This window comes from Mirounga angustirostris, unplaced genomic scaffold (genome assembly GCF_029215605.1).
Source record: "Mirounga angustirostris isolate CCGP_5_RB_7025 unplaced genomic scaffold, mMirAng1.0.hap1 SCAF_7, whole genome shotgun sequence".
In the NCBI taxonomy this organism is placed as follows: domain Eukaryota; kingdom Metazoa; phylum Chordata; class Mammalia; order Carnivora; family Phocidae; genus Mirounga; species Mirounga angustirostris.
The window spans coordinates 108,573,534-108,590,123 of record NW_026991715.1 but is presented as its reverse complement, the minus strand read 5'-3'; the positions used below and the strand labels follow the sequence as shown (position 1 = coordinate 108,590,123).

The following is a 16,590-nucleotide window of genomic DNA, read 5'->3' as shown; positions in this document are numbered from 1 at the left end:
GGGGGGCTGACTACAAAAGGGCGCAAGTGAACTTTGTGGGATGACGGAAACACTCCATCTCTGTGTCCTGCTTGTGGGGGTGACGACGCAACTGCATGTGTTTGTCAAAATTCATAGAACTAAACTCTTAAAAAGGATGAATTACATCCCAAGAAACCTGACTTTTAAAAGCCTGGTTCAGGAAAGGGGCACTTGGGTGGCTCAGTCATTAAGCGTCTACCTTCGGCTCAGGTCATGATCCTAGGGTTCTGGGATTGAGCCCCGCATCGGGCTCCTTGCTCGGCAGGAAGCCTGCTTCTCCCTCTCCTACTCCCCCTGCTTGTGTTCCTGCTCTCACTATATCTCTCTCTATCAAATAAATAGATAAAAAAAATTTTTTTTAAGATTTTATTTATTTATTTGACAGAGAGAGACACAGCGAGAGAGGGAACACAAGCAGGGGGAGTGGGAGAGGGAGAAGCAGGCTCTCCGCAGAGCAGGGAGCCCGATGCGGGACTCGATCCCAGGACCCTGGGACCATGACCTGAGCCGAAGGCAGTCGCTCAACCAACTGAGCCACCCAGGCGCACAAATAGATAAAATTTTTAAAAATAAAAAATTAAAAAAAATAAAAACCTGGTTCAGGAAGAAAGTATTGTGCTATACACAGGACCTCAATAATTACTAAACCATCTGAAGAAGAATAACTTTGATTTCTCACATCATAAAAGAAGATAAATTCTAAATAGATTATAGATATGAATGAAAAAATCAAACCGTTAATATGTGGGAAATATAGGTGATGAATACATAGGGGATAAAAGCATAAAGCACAACAAGGAAGTAAAGACCTTAGCACAGTGATTATACACAGGATAGTGATTGCCAAGACGTAAGGGGAGTGTGTCCTTGAGAAAGGACCTGCTGCAGGAATCTCTCTTCTCTCTCCCTTCCCCCTTTCCTCTTCCCCTTCCTTCCCCACCTCTTCCCCTCCATCTCTATCTCCATCTCAATAATACAGATGACAGTTACATGGACAGTTGTCTTATGATTAGTTATCACTGTGCAGCCTTCTGTATATGTGCCATATTTTATAATAGGAAAAAAGAGGTAAAATTGGGGTCCAAATGTAATTTTCTATATTTTACACATAGAGGATTTAGGCACAGAGAGGCCAAGTCTATTGAAGATTAATTTCGCCTATTTCCCTAGTCTGAGTCTCCACTCCCAATCCAATGCTCTGCTAGCCAAAGAAGCCACACGGCTTAGCACAAGTTAACAGACTCTGAGTCTTATAAACCAAGGGCAGTTTAAAAGGACCTAGATTACCGATATGAGATGTTTAATAAAAAAATGAACAAATGGTGAAATATGAGTTGGAATGGCAAAAGCCTTTTAAACATCAAAGTAAAGGCAGAAGCCATAAAGGAAGAGATCAATAGATTCAACTACTCTCACATTAAAAATGACATACAAATTTTAAAGTATCAAAACAAAATCAAAAGACAATATGCAATTGGGGAAAATATTTTTAAAGTACATGGCAGGTTAACATTCTGGAAATCCAAAGAGCCCTTAAAATCAATAAGACCAATATCCCAATAGCAGAATAGGCAAGGAATATAGATAGGCCTTTTTTTTTTTTTTAAAGATTTTATTTATTTGTCAGAGAGAGTGAGAGAGCACAAGCAGGGGGAACTGCAGGCAGAGGGAGAGAGAGAAGCAGGCTCCCCACTGAGCAAGGATCCTGATGCGGGACTCGATCCCAGGACCCTTGGATCATGACCGGAGCTGAAGGCAGACGCGTAACTGACTGAGCCACGCAGGCATCCAGATAGACCATTTTTAAGGGAAGAAATACATACTTCTAATAAGCATTTAAAAATATCCCTCCTCTCTAGTAATCAAACAGTTGCACACTAAAAGTGTGCACTTGCCACACATTCAGTTGTCTAGGGTTAGAGAGAACGGAAACATCTGGTATTGAGGAGCTTGAGAGAAGAGAGCACTCTGAAGCGTTTGGTAGGAGAGCAGTTCAGCAACAAGAGCCTCAAAAATTTCGTATTCTTTCATTTAACCAGTTATGCTCAAAGATATTTATAATAGTGATAATTGGAAGTGACTGGAGACATTCCAGTGATGGGGAACTGGCTAGGTTATGTTATTTTTGGGGCATTTTCTAGCCAAAATGGCACCTCTGTGTGGCTTAGAAAAGGCTCCTCTCACTCCAGGGAGCTCTTACGCCATGCCTGTCCCGCAGCTGGCGCGGGCTGCAGCTTGTATGCTGGATGCCGTGGCTCGGAAAACACACAGGGCAGCCGTTAAAGCATGCGTGAATAATTTTGAATGACATTAAGGATATGTTCACCGTATGCTATTAATCACATAAAATGTATGACGTGCCAAGAATAGTTTCTGGAATGTAATAAAAGCTATTATTTAATTTAATTTATTTTTATAGAAAACCTAAATTTATTTGTTAAACTATTACGAAGACTAAACAATGATCATCTGAAGTACTCTGAGGACATCATCCCAGTTTCACTTGTTGTTGTGGAAACCAACCTAAGAGGTTAACCATTGAAGGCTATAACCTAAGAGGTTATAACAAAACAGACTGGCGAGACGTGGTGGAAGGAGGCAAAGCCATGAGAAGCACTAGTGTTAGTGGTAGTATATGTGGCTGGGATGTTTCTCAAGAGGCTCCCTAAAGATGCCCGAGTGAACTTATCTGGGTCCCAAATTAGTAAAAAGACCCTGTGGAGAATGAGCAGAGGCCAGGATTTCTCTGAGATCTCTGTCTTTCTTTTTAAGGGGTCGGGGGATCCTTAGGCTCTAAAGGGGTGTATCTTAGACTCAGCCTCCCTCCTTCCCATCCAGTCTACCTACACCTCCAAGCGCCTGGGCAGTCTCAGCATGTGGGCCGGCTGGGTTACAGAAGATGCGTAGAGTGAAGGTAGGAACTGGAGGTCCCCTGAGAGGGGACCTATACACAGAAAGTTTGGGGTAGATGATAAACTACAGATGCCCTCTTGGTTAAGTTAATTCATCTTTATTAATAAAGGTCATAGTTTCTTCTGCTCATGACAACTTTTTGTCTCAATATAGTCTGTCTCAAAAAAGAACGGGCTCAGGTAAGTTTTGGAGAAGGAAAAAGACTTTCATCAACATCCACTCCACAGAAGAGGCACCAAGGTCTTTCCTACATTCATGAGTAGAATCCCACAGCAGCATAAATCCTTCTCAGTGATCCCCATCTACATCCTCAACCTGGCCAGCAACTGTTGGTTGTAGGGTCTACTCCATGCCATCTTCATAGCCTCTTACTGACTCTTCTGTCCGGACTCCAGCCATGTTATACTGGCTGCTCACAGCCTGAGAAAGCACATTTTGTCATCTCCCCAGTGTGTTAAATGGGATAGTCCTTCTTCATCAGTGTAAAATGTAGGGATGTCTCCCTGCCCTTGTTCAGGTGCTTCCATATCCTATTCTTCTCCATGGTCATCATCTGAATCTTCATCCTCAGGAGCTGGATGCAAAGCCTGGACGTTGCCTCCAGTGTCCATTTATCACTAGGCACAAACCTAAATTCAGCAGTAGCTTCAACATTATCATCACTGTCTTCTTCTTCTGCAACAGATTCTTGTGATTCTTCTCCAAATTCGGCATTCACCATAACATACAAATGCTCTCATGGATAGGCATTTTAGGTCCCTGGACACCACATGCAAACTAATGGTGGGATATTCCAGGGAGAATCCTAATCCAGAACCATCTAATCAAGACAGGCAGCTCCCAGCAATGCCAAGGGCACTGATGCCCAGGCCCTGGCTGATCAGCACCACCTCGGTATCTGGCTACGGCCAGAGCCCCTCAGCCAAGCTGGTCTCGGGGAAACTTTGGAGGAAGCTCACAACTGCTTCCCCTCGTCCTGCCCCGGTAAGAGCTATTATTTGAAAGGTAAGTTTTTAAGTGCGTACACAAGCCCAACTTAACAAAGAATAAGTAATATATGCATAGAAAGAAAACTAGAAAAAAATTAGAAGGATATATACCCAGATTTTAAGGGTATTACATCAGGTTGATAAGATTATAGGCAACTTTTGTTTTTACTTTTTGTGTTTTTCTATACTTTTGATATTTTCAGGTTGGAATATATATTACCTAGGTAATTAGAAAAAAAAGTTAAATTCAAAATAAATCTCATTTATTTTTTTTATTTTTTTAAAGATTTTATTTATTTGACAGAGACAGTTACAGCAAGAGAGGGAACACAAGCAGGGGGAGTGGGAGAGAGATAAGCAGGCTTCCTGCCGAGCAGGGAGCCCGATGCGGGGCTCGATCCCAGGACCCTGGGATCATGACCTGAGCCGAAGGCAGACGCTTAACGACTGAGCCACCCAGGCGCCCCCAAAATAAATCTCATTTAAAGGGCCGGGCAGAAGCAGGTCAACAATACAGCTTAGCCAGGAGAAATGTGTTCTTTTGGCTACTTTCATTACTTTGAGTTTTCACATAATAACTTAAGGCTTATGGATGGAGAGAAAAATTAATGGAGAGCAACTGTTTAGAATGATGTTAAATGTTAGTCGTGGAAATGAGCGCATTAGAATGTGGAAATGAGAGGAGTTGTGTGACATGGACCATCCAATGGTGCAGGTTGTAACCTGAGCAAAACTGTCTTCTGACCCAGCTCTGCTCCTCACAGATGTTCAAGGTCTAAATAAAGCTTGGCATGGGGCAGAGAACAGATGGAGAAAATGGTGGAAAGCCTCTGTGCCCTCCACCCAGTGATTAAGGGGGGAGGTAAGGAGAGAGCAGTCTTTTTGGAGTTCATGCATAAGCCTAAATTGACTTTATAATGTGGCTAGTTCCTTCTTTACATCGGAGTTCCCCATTCTCATAGGGTGTGGGGTGCAAAGTGAGAGTGTTAAATGTGGCATGGTTTCTTTTCCCTTAAGCCACTGGTGTTAATTACTGGTGTTAATGGAGAAGAGAAAGCCAACAGACTGAGTGAAATAATCAGATGTCCGTGTTCTTAAAACTGAGCTTAATAGGGGCGCCTGGGTGGCTCAGTTGGTTGGGCGACTGCCTTCAGCTCAGATCATGATCCTGGAGTCCCGGGATCGAGTCCCGCATCGGGCTCCCTGCTCAGCGGGGAGTCTGCTTCTCCCTCTCCCGCTCCCCCCTCTCGTGCTCACTCTCTCTCTCTCTCAAATAAATAAATAAAATCTTTAAAAAAAAAAAAACAACTGAGCTTCATATTTACCTCTTTCCCTCTCTGTCTCCTTCTCTAATATTTCCCTGCACTGTTTACAACCCTCCAGTGACCCCTCACAGGCCTCAGAACATCTTGGCACAAAAGACCTACTTTTCATTCTAAAATCTTCCCATGTCACCACATCCTCCAACCATACCAAACTAGCTTTAGTTCTCTTAAACATGGATGGCATGTTATCTCATGTCTCTGGGCACTTATAGATGTACTAATGTTATCTAATACCTGCCATGTGCTAGGCACTGTGCTAAAGTTATTAGGCTCTGCCTCATGCCAATCCTATTCTTGTCTCTGTTTTACAAATGAGAAATCTGAGTATCAAAGACACTAAGTAATTTCCCTACAATCACACAGTAAGTGGCAGTGTCAGAATTTGAACCCAGATTTTTAAAAAAACTGCTTTATTGAGCCATGACTGACATACAAAAAGCTGTAGATATTTAGTGTGTACAACTTGATGTGTTTGGAGATAAGTATACACCTGCAAAACTATTATTACTATCAGTGCCATAAATTTATCCATCACCTTCAAAAATTTCCTCCTGCCCTTGGAACCCAATTTTGACTCCAAAGCTTGAATTCTTTTTCATAAAAATTCTGGTGAAATAGATATAACACAAAACTTACCATTTTAACCATTTTTAAGTGTATGCTCTGCGGCATTAGGTCTGTTTACATTTTTGTGCAACCTTCATCACCATCCATTTCCAGAACTTTTCGTCTTACCCACCTGAAACTCTGTTCCCGTTAAACACGAACTCCCCAGTTCTCCCTCCTCTCAGCCCCTGGAAACCACCCTTCTACTTTCTGTCTATGAATTGGGCCACTCTAGGTACCTCAAGTAAGTGGAATCATACAGTATTTGTCTTTTTTGGTGATTGGCTTATAAATTTAGCATAATGTCTTCAAAGTTCATCCATGCTATAGCATGTGTCAGAATTTCTTTCCTTTTTAAGGCTGATTACTATCCCATTGTGTGTATACATCACATTTTGTTTATCTGCTGATTACTATCCCGTTGTGTGTATACATCACATTTTGTTTATCCAGCAGTAGACTCTTAGGTTGCTTCGACTGGCTCTTGATTGCTGTGAACGCGATGTACAAATATCTGTTTGAGTTCCTGCTTGCAGTTCTTTTGAGTATTTACACAGAAGTGAAATTGTTGGCTCATCTGGTAATTCCGTGTTTCATGACATGGACAGGGTTGAAGATTGTAGGCCAGTCATTTTGTAGACTCTCCCTCAATTTGGTTAGACTCAGGCAATGGCTTGGGCTAGAAGGTCACAGATACTGTGTTTTATTGCATCACACCCTACCCGGTGGCACATGACGTCTACTTGGTTACTGGTATTTTTAACTTTGATCACTGATGATGCTGGGGCCCGCCAGGTGTCTCTACTATAAAGTCTTTTTGTGATTCATAAGTATCTTGTGAGGAGATACTTTTAAACTATGTAAATACCTCTTTCGGCATAAGCCTCTCACCCATTAGAGTTTGGCATCCATTGATGTTTCCTGATGAATAGATTACTATAATGGTTACCAAATGGCGATTTTCTAATACCATCATTTCTCCTGCATTTATTACTTATCTTTCTGCTGTAAAGAAGAGCTTTCTCTTCTCATTTATTTATGCCTCAGTTTCTATCAGTCTGGATTTATGGGGTACTACTCTATCCAAGCGGTTCTAATCTGTTACAATCATTATTTATTTAAATGCTCACGACTTCTCAGACTCAGTGGAAGCCACTTCAAATTGGTTCTTGTGTCCTCTTGACATTTCTTCATCATTGGGCACTTCCATACTTCATGACACAAAAAGATGGTTCCAGGGCTCATCTTATTTTCCCCCTAGATTTGGTGATTTGAAGACAGCATATTTATTTATGGAAATAGGGCTACTCCTAAATGTTTGGAATGCAAAAACAGTGTGAGACAGCCTGCTTCATGTGCACCCACCTTCTAGCTACGCAGCTTTCAGATATCACTGCGGTTGGTTCCTGGATTCATTAGGCGTCAACTCCAACATAAGACGTGTGTGTTTTATAGCCAATTGAATGTTAGCTGGAAACCTGGCCTCCCTAGGGAGACCCAAGAGGGGCTAGCTCTGATGGGTGAGGCAGGATTGCTGGGTTTCCTTCTCCCAGATACTCCAGGGCCTGCCAGCACGGGAGCTCTGTTCGGAGGGAAAAGTCTTTACATATTTCTTCTTAATGGTAATAGAAGTGAAACTACTGTTGTAAAGAGACACTGGGTTTAGACTGTGCCGTACGGCGCTGAGAGGCGTTCATCAGTACAGCTTGCAATGGCTGAACTCAAAATAGCCCATATTTCCGCCTTGATGGAGAATTAACCCTTGACTGCCAGGAAACACTCATTGTAGCAGCGCTTCAGCCATGTAATCTAAAATAATTACTAATTAAATGAGAATAAAATAGAGTCCATAATAACAATAATAATCACTGTAGCATTGGCCATCATCCAAGTTACTGTTTGGTGGAGCATTACCTCGGGGAAGACGACTTGCCAAAGTGGGGAAGACCCGTGTGGGAGCCGAGGTTTTCTCACTGCCACTGAGGTAAGGGTTCAGGGCTGCTCTGGGGGTTTTGACAAAGGCAGACCCACGTTCACATTCCATCTGTATGGCTGATGTCATGTTGTTTCAAGGCATTTCTTCACTAATACAGCAGGCAGCGTGCCTGGAAAACTCAGGAAGAGGAACAGCTGGGCGGCACTTGTCAGCGAATTTGTATCATCTTAGAAAATAACTCAAGCAGGTACCTTGTCTTCGACAGGCGACAAGCTTAAATCTTTATCCCCTTCCCGGGAAAAGCCAGGCCCTTTTGCCAGAGGGCCTTTGGGTGTGTCTGTCCAACACCTAGTGGTTGGAAGCAAGTATGTGGGTTGGCTAGGTGGGGTGGGTTTCAGATCAGGTGCACAGGCCTGCCTGACTCTCTACGAAAGTAAAACGTGGAGGCTGTGTGGGTCAGAGGCAGGCTTTCTGCTTCCCACTGTTTGCATGACCTAAAAGAACCTGCATTCCTTTACTTATTGGTTCACCCGACAAGTGAGTACCTACTGGGTGCCAGACATCATACTGAGTGGCTGGGAATACGGTTCAAGACACACATGGGTGCTGCCCTCAGGGATCTCACGGTCCCCCAGGTGGGGAGGATTATACAAATATAGAAGTGTAAAAAGGGCCATGGGGACAAAGAAGAAAGGGCATGGGAGGAGAGCAGGGGGCTCTTTGCAGTGTGACATCCGTGAGGAACCCTTGAGGGAATGCCGTTTATGATGAGGCCTGAAGTCACAGGAGTGTTTGGCCAGGCAAACAATGAGGGGAGAATGTTCCCGGCCAAGGGGTGCCATGGACAAAGGCCCTGCGTGATGATGGACCCTCGTGAGTTTGAGGAGCTAGTGGAGATGTGTACAGAGAGACACAGGAGTACTGAGTGAGGGAGACCTCGGCGGGGGGGTCCCCCAGCTTCAGGGCTTTGGTAGGCTTGGGGAGGAGCCCCCATTTGGTTCTCCGTGGCAGCGGGAGCTTTGGGGGTGAGCGGCGACAGAACCTGGTGTCTGTCTGTAAAAGCTCAGTGTGGTTGCTGGTGGAGAACGGCCTGGAGGGGGCGGGGCCTGGGCTGATCCCAGAGACTGGGTAGGAAGTCAGTAGAGAATCCAGGGAAGAGAGGACAGTCCCTCAGGGAGATGGCAGGACATGGCAGCAAGTGGACTGATGGAGCTTTCATTTAGGCAGTAGACTCCACTGGGGGTGACCAGGGCTTGGGGAGGTATCAGGGTTGGTTCTTGCATCTCTGGCTTGAGCGACTGGATAAATGGATGTGCTATATGCCCAGGTGGGAACTATCCAAGGACAACTTTATCTGAGGGTTAAAATATTGTTTATCTTTATTGTGGCAAAATATACGTAACAAAATTTACCATCCTAACCACTTTTAAATGTACACTTCTGTGGCATTCATTCACATTGTGCCACCATCACCACCATCCATCTCAGAACTTTTTCAACTTACCCCTGAAACTGTACCCATTACACACAAACTCCATGTTCCCCTCCCCATGACTCCTGGCTGCCACCATTCCTCTCTATTTCTGTGAATTCGACTGTTCTAGGAACCTCAGATAATCATACAATATTTGTCCTTTTGGGACTGGCTTATGTCACTCTGCACACCGTCTTCAAGTTTCATCCGTGCTGTAACATGTGTCAGAGTTTTCTCTCTAAGGCTGAATAATTCTGTTTTATGTATATACCACATTTTATTTATTTATTCACCCGCTGATGGATATTTGAGTTGCTTCTTCCTTTTGGCTATTGTGAACATTGCTGCTATGAACAGGAGTGTACAAAATCTGTTCCAGTCCCTGCTTTCACTTCTTTTGGGCTTATACCCAGAAGTGGAATTGGTGGATCATATGGTAATTTTATATTTAATATTTTGAGAAACCACCAAACTGTTTTCTACAGTGGCTACAGCACCATTTTACATTCTCACCCAGTGTGCAAGAGTTCCAGTTTCTCCACATCCTCGCCAACACTTGTTTTATTTATTTATTTATTTTTATTTTATTTTATTATTATTTTTTAAGATTTTATTTATTTATTTGACAGAGAGAGACACAGTGAGAGAGGGAACACAAGCAGGGGGAGTGGGAGAGGGAGAAGCAGGCTTCCCGCGGAGCAGGGAGCCTGATGCGGGGCTCGATCCCAGGATCCTGGGATCATGACCTGAGCGGAAGGCAGACGCTTAACGACTGAGCCACCCAGGCACCCCAACACTTGTTTTTTTTTTTATTTATTTCTTGGATAGTTGCTATTGTAATGGGTGTGAAGTGGTATCTCATTGTGGTAAAACACTCAGATTTTTAGATGAGAGATATTCACATGGTGCTGTCAAGTGAATGGTTGGCGATACCAGGTAGGATTTCCAAAGAGCGGTCTTCTGGCCCACAGATCACTTCAAATTCTATTGATCATGCTGTGCAGTGGCCTCTTGTGAATGCCTCATCATTGTGGAGCATCCATGTTTGTTGTTAAGGTGTCCTCTCTCTGCCAGTGTGCCTGCTATATGAGGATGGGAGCATTTGGGCATTTGGATTCACTTCTGGTGAACAAATGACATTTTGTACTGGGTCGCCCCTTTGTTACCTGTATTGCGGCTCCAGGGGAAATTAACCAAGAATAATTAACTATGAGCTGCAAATAAAAGCGGTAGAAAGCTTCAGAAAGGGAATTTATCGCCATGGTCTTGGGAGGTATATCTAGCTGAAAGCAAATAGACTTGATGATCTTTTGGAGTGAATGGCAGGCATTTTTGTTTGTTTTTCTTTTGTTTTGTAACAAAGAAAATGCAGCTTTAAAGTGTTTTTCAATTTCTCTCTCAGCTTCCTTTCATTCTCTGATTTCTTTACTCTTAATGGGATAACGTAAACCATTTTTCTTTCATCTGTTATCCATCAAAGCTGTCGATTTACCCTGAACAGAATGAAGGCAAGGATGTTATTAAAATAAAACAACTTCCAATTGAGCTGCTAATAAATGCTGAAATGCATCCACATTTCTCCTATTGATTATATCCTGCTGACAAAAGCAAACACAAGCATGTACCACATGCTGCCCGTGGAAATGAAAGATTTAATTAGATGAAAACCGAATGAGCTGGAAGATCTACTGCACTCGGCTATCAAACAATTGTTATTCATAATTGGCTGTTTGAAATGTCCCTGCTTCTTGAGCTTTTTTCCCTTAAAAAAAATCCTTACCATTCAGTAAGATGAACATGGTCGTTAGTAAATTTCCCCTGTGCATTTTACAAGCTCAAGGTTGTGGGCTAGAATGAGCTCTGTCAGGCCATAAATCAGGTATAATAGAACATCTTGAAATTGAGAATTAGCAGGCGAGAGCAGAGAGACGGCATGTCTTCTCCATTTCAGGCCCATCTTCAAATACTGCAGGTGGGAACAGAGGTGTTGGTGGGGAGGGTGTAAGAAGAGGTCCATAAACTCAGAGAGTGGGATTCTTTTAAACTCACTAGCTCTGTAAGTGTGCCCATGTAAAGTTTGATGTCTGGCAAATGCACTGCTGTTTAGTGATGGCAATGTATTAAAAAGTTGGTATTCACTTTGCCAGGAATGTTTCAAGCACCTATCAAGTGGCCTGCTTTTTAAGATAGTGAGGAAAAGAAAAATGGACAGAAATCCCTGCTTGTGGCAGCCACGTGGCAGTTAGCCTATGCAGATTTTCCTTCTTGGAACCCTGAGGCTTAATTTCCTCATTCCACACAATGGGGATTTTTTTTTTTTTTTTTTTTAGATTTTATTTATTTATTTGACAGAGAGAGACAGCGAGAGAGGGAACACAAGCAGGGGGAGTGGGAGAGGGAGAAGCAGGTTTCCTGCTGAGCAGGGAGCCCGATGCGGGGCTCGATCCCAGGACCCTGAGATCATGACCTGAGCTCACGACTGAGCCACCCAGGCGCCCGCACAATGGGGATATTAATTGTACCTATCTCATCGATTTGTTATGGGGATTAAGTGAGGCAATGTGGGCAAAGCTTTTAGCACCGTGACTGGGCACACAGTCTGCACTAAATGAATGTCAGCTATTAGCAATAAGAATTCACTTTCCACATGTACAAGGCCCTGAAGGGAAGACATCATTTCTTCTATTTTCCATAGCATCTTTTTTTTTAAAATTTAAAATCAATTTAATTAACATATAGAGTATTATTAGTTTCAGAGGTGGAGTTTAGTGATTCATTAATTGCATATAACACCCAGTGCTCATTACATCATGTGCCCTCCTTAATGCCCATCACCCAGTTACCCCATCCCACCATCTCCTTCCCCTCCAGCAACCCTCAGTTTGTTTCCTATAGTTAAGAGTCTCTTATGGTTTGTCTCCTTCTCTGATTTCATCTTATTTTATTTTTCCTTCCATTCGCTTAAGGTCCTCTGTTTCATTTCTTAATTCCACATATGAGTGAAATCATGGAGTATTTGTCTTTCTCTGACTGACTTATTTTTGTGTAGCATAATACCCTCTAGTCCCATCCACATTGTTGCAAATGGTAAAATTTCATTCTTTTTGATGGCTGAGTAATATTCCTGTGTGTGTGTGTGTGTGTGTGTGTGTATACACACACACGTATACAACATCTTTATCCATTCATCTGTTGATGGACATCTGGGCTCTTTCCATAGTTTGGCTATTGTGGACACTGCTGCTATAAACATTGGGGTGCAGGTGCCCCTTCAGATCACTATGTTTGTATCCTTTGGATAAATACCTAGTAGTGCAATTGCTGGGTTGTAGGGTAGTTCTCAGGAAAACTTTATCTGAAATAAATGAAGTGTCAATCTCTCAGTCTTGAGGTTCTTACAGATTCGGACAGGAGTTGATAACCTTTCAACAAAATGAGTATTTAACATCTTAAGTCATTTAAAAAATAGTTTTTCTGACTACAAAGTTTTTCTGATTACAAAAGAAGTAACAGCTGATTCTTGACAGTAGCAGTGAGGGTCATGGTTAAGAGGGCAGGTAGCAGAGCCAGATTGTCTGGGTGCATGTTCCTGCTCCCCCACCAACTGTATGAAGATCGGATGAGTTAAGACACATAAAAACACTTGCAACTGGGCTAGCACATATTATGTGCTCAATAAGTTCTAACTAGTATTTAATAAAATACAGTAAAAATCAACTAAAAGATCCCTTATCCTCATGACCCTGAGAACTGCTAATCAATACTGAAAGTGTGCTATGTGATTAACACAGCGCACACATCGTGGGGCATTTACTAATATCATCATGTGCACTGAGCTCTTATTGCCACCAGACTCTGCACTTGGTGCTTTGCATGTGTTACCTCATTTAAGTCACACAACAGTCCTATGTGGTGGGCAATATTATTATCCCCTTTTTTGAGATGAGAAAACAAGCTCATAGAAGTGGTAAATGATGGAGCTAAGATTCCATTGCAGGTCTCTGGTTGCAAGTGAAACTTTTTGCTGCCCTACCTGGAGAAGCCCAATATTGCGTGGACACAGGGCAGCCCATCTGAACGAGAGAAGCATGACCTAAGTCAAGTGGGAGAGTTGGTGGAGGATGGGAAGACACGCATTTGACCATTTGCTCCATGCTATAACTGTAATTCTTCTAATGAGGCCTCTGACTCTTTTTTTTTTTTTTAAGATTTTTATTTATTTATTTGAGAGAGAGAGAGAACATGAGCAGGAGGGGAGAGGCAGAGGAAGAGAGAAAGAGAGAGAGAGAGAGAAGCAGACTCTTCCTGGAGCAGGAAGTCCAGATGCAGGGCTCGATCCCAGGACATGGAGATCACGACCTGAGCCAAAGGCAGACGCTTAACAACCTGAGCCCTGCTCTGGCTCTTTTTCAACACAGTGATGTGGACATCAGAGCAAAGCTGGCTCATGAGATGGAACCCTTCTGCATCCCCAGCATAATGCTGCATATTAAACTGGGGCTCAAGGGACCCAGATGGGGTTTTCCAAGAAGACTTTATTAAGCTCCTACCTGTTTGGGCCTGATTCTTGGTGTCATATTGCACTGAGTTTATGCTACGCTAGAATCTCAGGCTAGATATTTTTTTCTTTAATATCTGGCCCCCTGTAGTCACCACTTCCGTATAAAAACACTGCGGTGTGTTAGTTCTTGTTTCTCAAGTGTAATTTGGTGTCAAGTTGAACAGATAAACAATGTCAATGAGAATATCTCTTGCAGACACTGACAGGACTTATCTAGAAATGAAGAGATAAAGGACGCATAAATGTTTAATTTTTCTTTGCATGTTAATGTAACCACTGAACTCTCTTGGTCCCCGAACAAATTAATCATCACAGAATGAGAGTAAATGACACATGATCTATATTGAGCTGTTGTCTGTTGGATCAGCCATCCCTCGGCATGGTATCATGGAAGAGGCTGGCCTCTGAAGCGGAGTGGCATGACCAGCTGTGATGGATCTCAGCATATTTGAAGTCTCCTTGGAATGGGGCACCCGGTGGCTCAGTCAGTTAAGCATCCGACTCTTGATTTTGGTTCAGGTCATGATCTCAGGGTCCTCGGATTGAGCCCTGTGTCAGGCTCTCCACTCAGTAGGGAGTCTGCTTCTCCCTCTGCTCACTCTCTCTGTCTCAAATAAATAAATCTTAAAAAAAAAAAAAAAAGAAGTCTCCTTGGAAAGCTCAGAGCACTGATCTTCTAGCTTGAGGTTGGTTCTTGGCATGTTTGTGGAGTGAAGGTTCAATCTCCCTTGTAGAGGAGGTCCAGAGCTGGACTCCAAAGTCCTGATGTTAAGGCTAGCTTCTCCAGTCCCAAGCAGTGTGACTTTTATAAGTCACAACCTCCCTGAGCTTTATGTGGTTCATGTGCAAAATAAGGTTGTCGTTAATAACTATATATGCACATATATAGTTGTATATATATATACTTTTTATTTTTAATTGTGGTAAAATACACATAACATGAAATTTACCATCTTGCCCATTTTGAAATGCACAGTTCAGGAGGCTAACAAACTATATTTAAAGGTAATTATAACACCACCAATCTTGCCACCACTTGCCCAGTAGAACTGTTGTGCAGAGCAAAGTACAAACAAGAATGAGAAGATGCTTGCTAAAGTAAGCTGTGCTTTGCAGGCCTCAGTTGGTACTGTCCACATGACCCTACCCCCTCTCTGGGTCCCTTTCCCCACCAGGAGCTTGAACTTCAGATTGCTTTAGTGCTAACATTCTGCAGAAACACTACTTCTACCCGGCAGAGGTTCCTAAGTCAACAGGGAGGCAAGCCTTACGCTAAGAGGCCGAGTTTTCTCTAGTGAAGCATCAGCTTCAACATCATTGTGCACATGGAGGTTTTGTCAGTTTTCCGGTCACCCTTTGGAAGGAAGCCACTGGTAAAATCTGTCTGACTCGTTGGTGACCCTGATATATCTCTATCTGTGTCTGCGTCCGTATCTGTAACCATATCTATCTTCTATTTGTTTATTTATTCAAAAATGTTTATCTAGCATCTTCCTCACTGCCGAGCACTGTTTGAGGTGCTGGGGATACAGCAGTGAGCATGAGACAGATCTCGCGCCTTCAGGGAGCTTACCTTTCAGTGGGCTCGGCAGACAATAAACCTGGAGGTATATAAGAACGAATTAGAAGTGATAGATGCCATAGAGAAAAACCAGGCCAGGCCAGGAGCTGGAGGGTGACAGGGGATTGGTCAGGGAAGGCCTCCCCAGAAGTGACACTGCAGCCGCGCCGAATGAGGGAGAGGACCAGCCATGGGAACGTGCGGGGGAGCGCGCTCTGGGCAGTGGAGGGAAGAACTTCCAGAGGCCATGGAGGCTCCTCCCTGCCCTGGGCCTCTGTGACTGTGGCTGAGCCAGGGGAGCCCCAGTGCAGAAGGACCTTGGGTTCCTTCTCTTCTCCCTGGGTTTCCAGAGATGACCCCATTTGGAGAGCTCAGAGCGACGTGATACGGAACTCTGAAGCATCCCCCTCAGAGGCCAAGAGAGCACCCCACCTCTGCTGCAACTGAATTCCTGCAGCCCCACCCTGGGAGGGCATCAGGAGCTGCCAGGGAAGGACACAGATGCCACACTCCTGCCAAACATGGCTTGAAATTTGGGGCAACTCGGTTAGTGAGGACAAGAGGAAATAAACATGGATTGAGGCTCTCCGATGTATCTGACACCTAAATTACCAAAACTCATTTATAATTTTGCGTTTGTTCGGATATTGGTTTAGCTGCTTTAATGGGGAACAAATTAACAGAGTCTTTAGTGAGGTGAAAGGTAGTTTTCCTGCCATCTACAAATCTGAGCTAGTTGGGGGACCTGGGGAGTAGAAGGGCCCTGTTCCACCACATGCGTCTGGGGCTGGCTCCTTCCATTCTCTGGCTCCGCCGCATCCTAGAGTGCTACCCTGGGCCATGGGGTCACAGGTGACTCACACCGCCCCTTAGAATGGTGTTCCTACCTGCAGGACAGGGACCGGTAAGTGAGGACATGACCTTGGGGTTGTAGACATTACTTTGCCTTATGTTTCCATAGGCCATAGCGTTGCGATGTAGCAAACAAAAACAGGACACACAGTTAAATTTGAATTTCAGATAAACCATTGTCAGAAGCTCAGAAGGAAAAAAAAAACCAGAAGTAAAATGAATCAACCACCGAAGTAGTAATTAGTAAAAGTTTATTGTGCACCCACCAAAAAGACAGTTTACAAACCAGGAGCACTGAAACCAAAATGTAGAATGAAGCGGACACGTCTAGGGTCAGAAAACAGCTTGTGTT

The 16,590-nt window shown here is 43.5% G+C and overlaps 1 pseudogene; it reads right to left on the bottom strand.

Moving 5' to 3' along the window:
* Positions 1–3,222: 3,222 nt before the first annotated feature.
* On the bottom strand, positions 3,223–16,352 carry LOC123835502 (methylosome subunit pICln-like; annotated as a pseudogene).
* Positions 16,353–16,590: the final 238 nt, after the last annotated feature.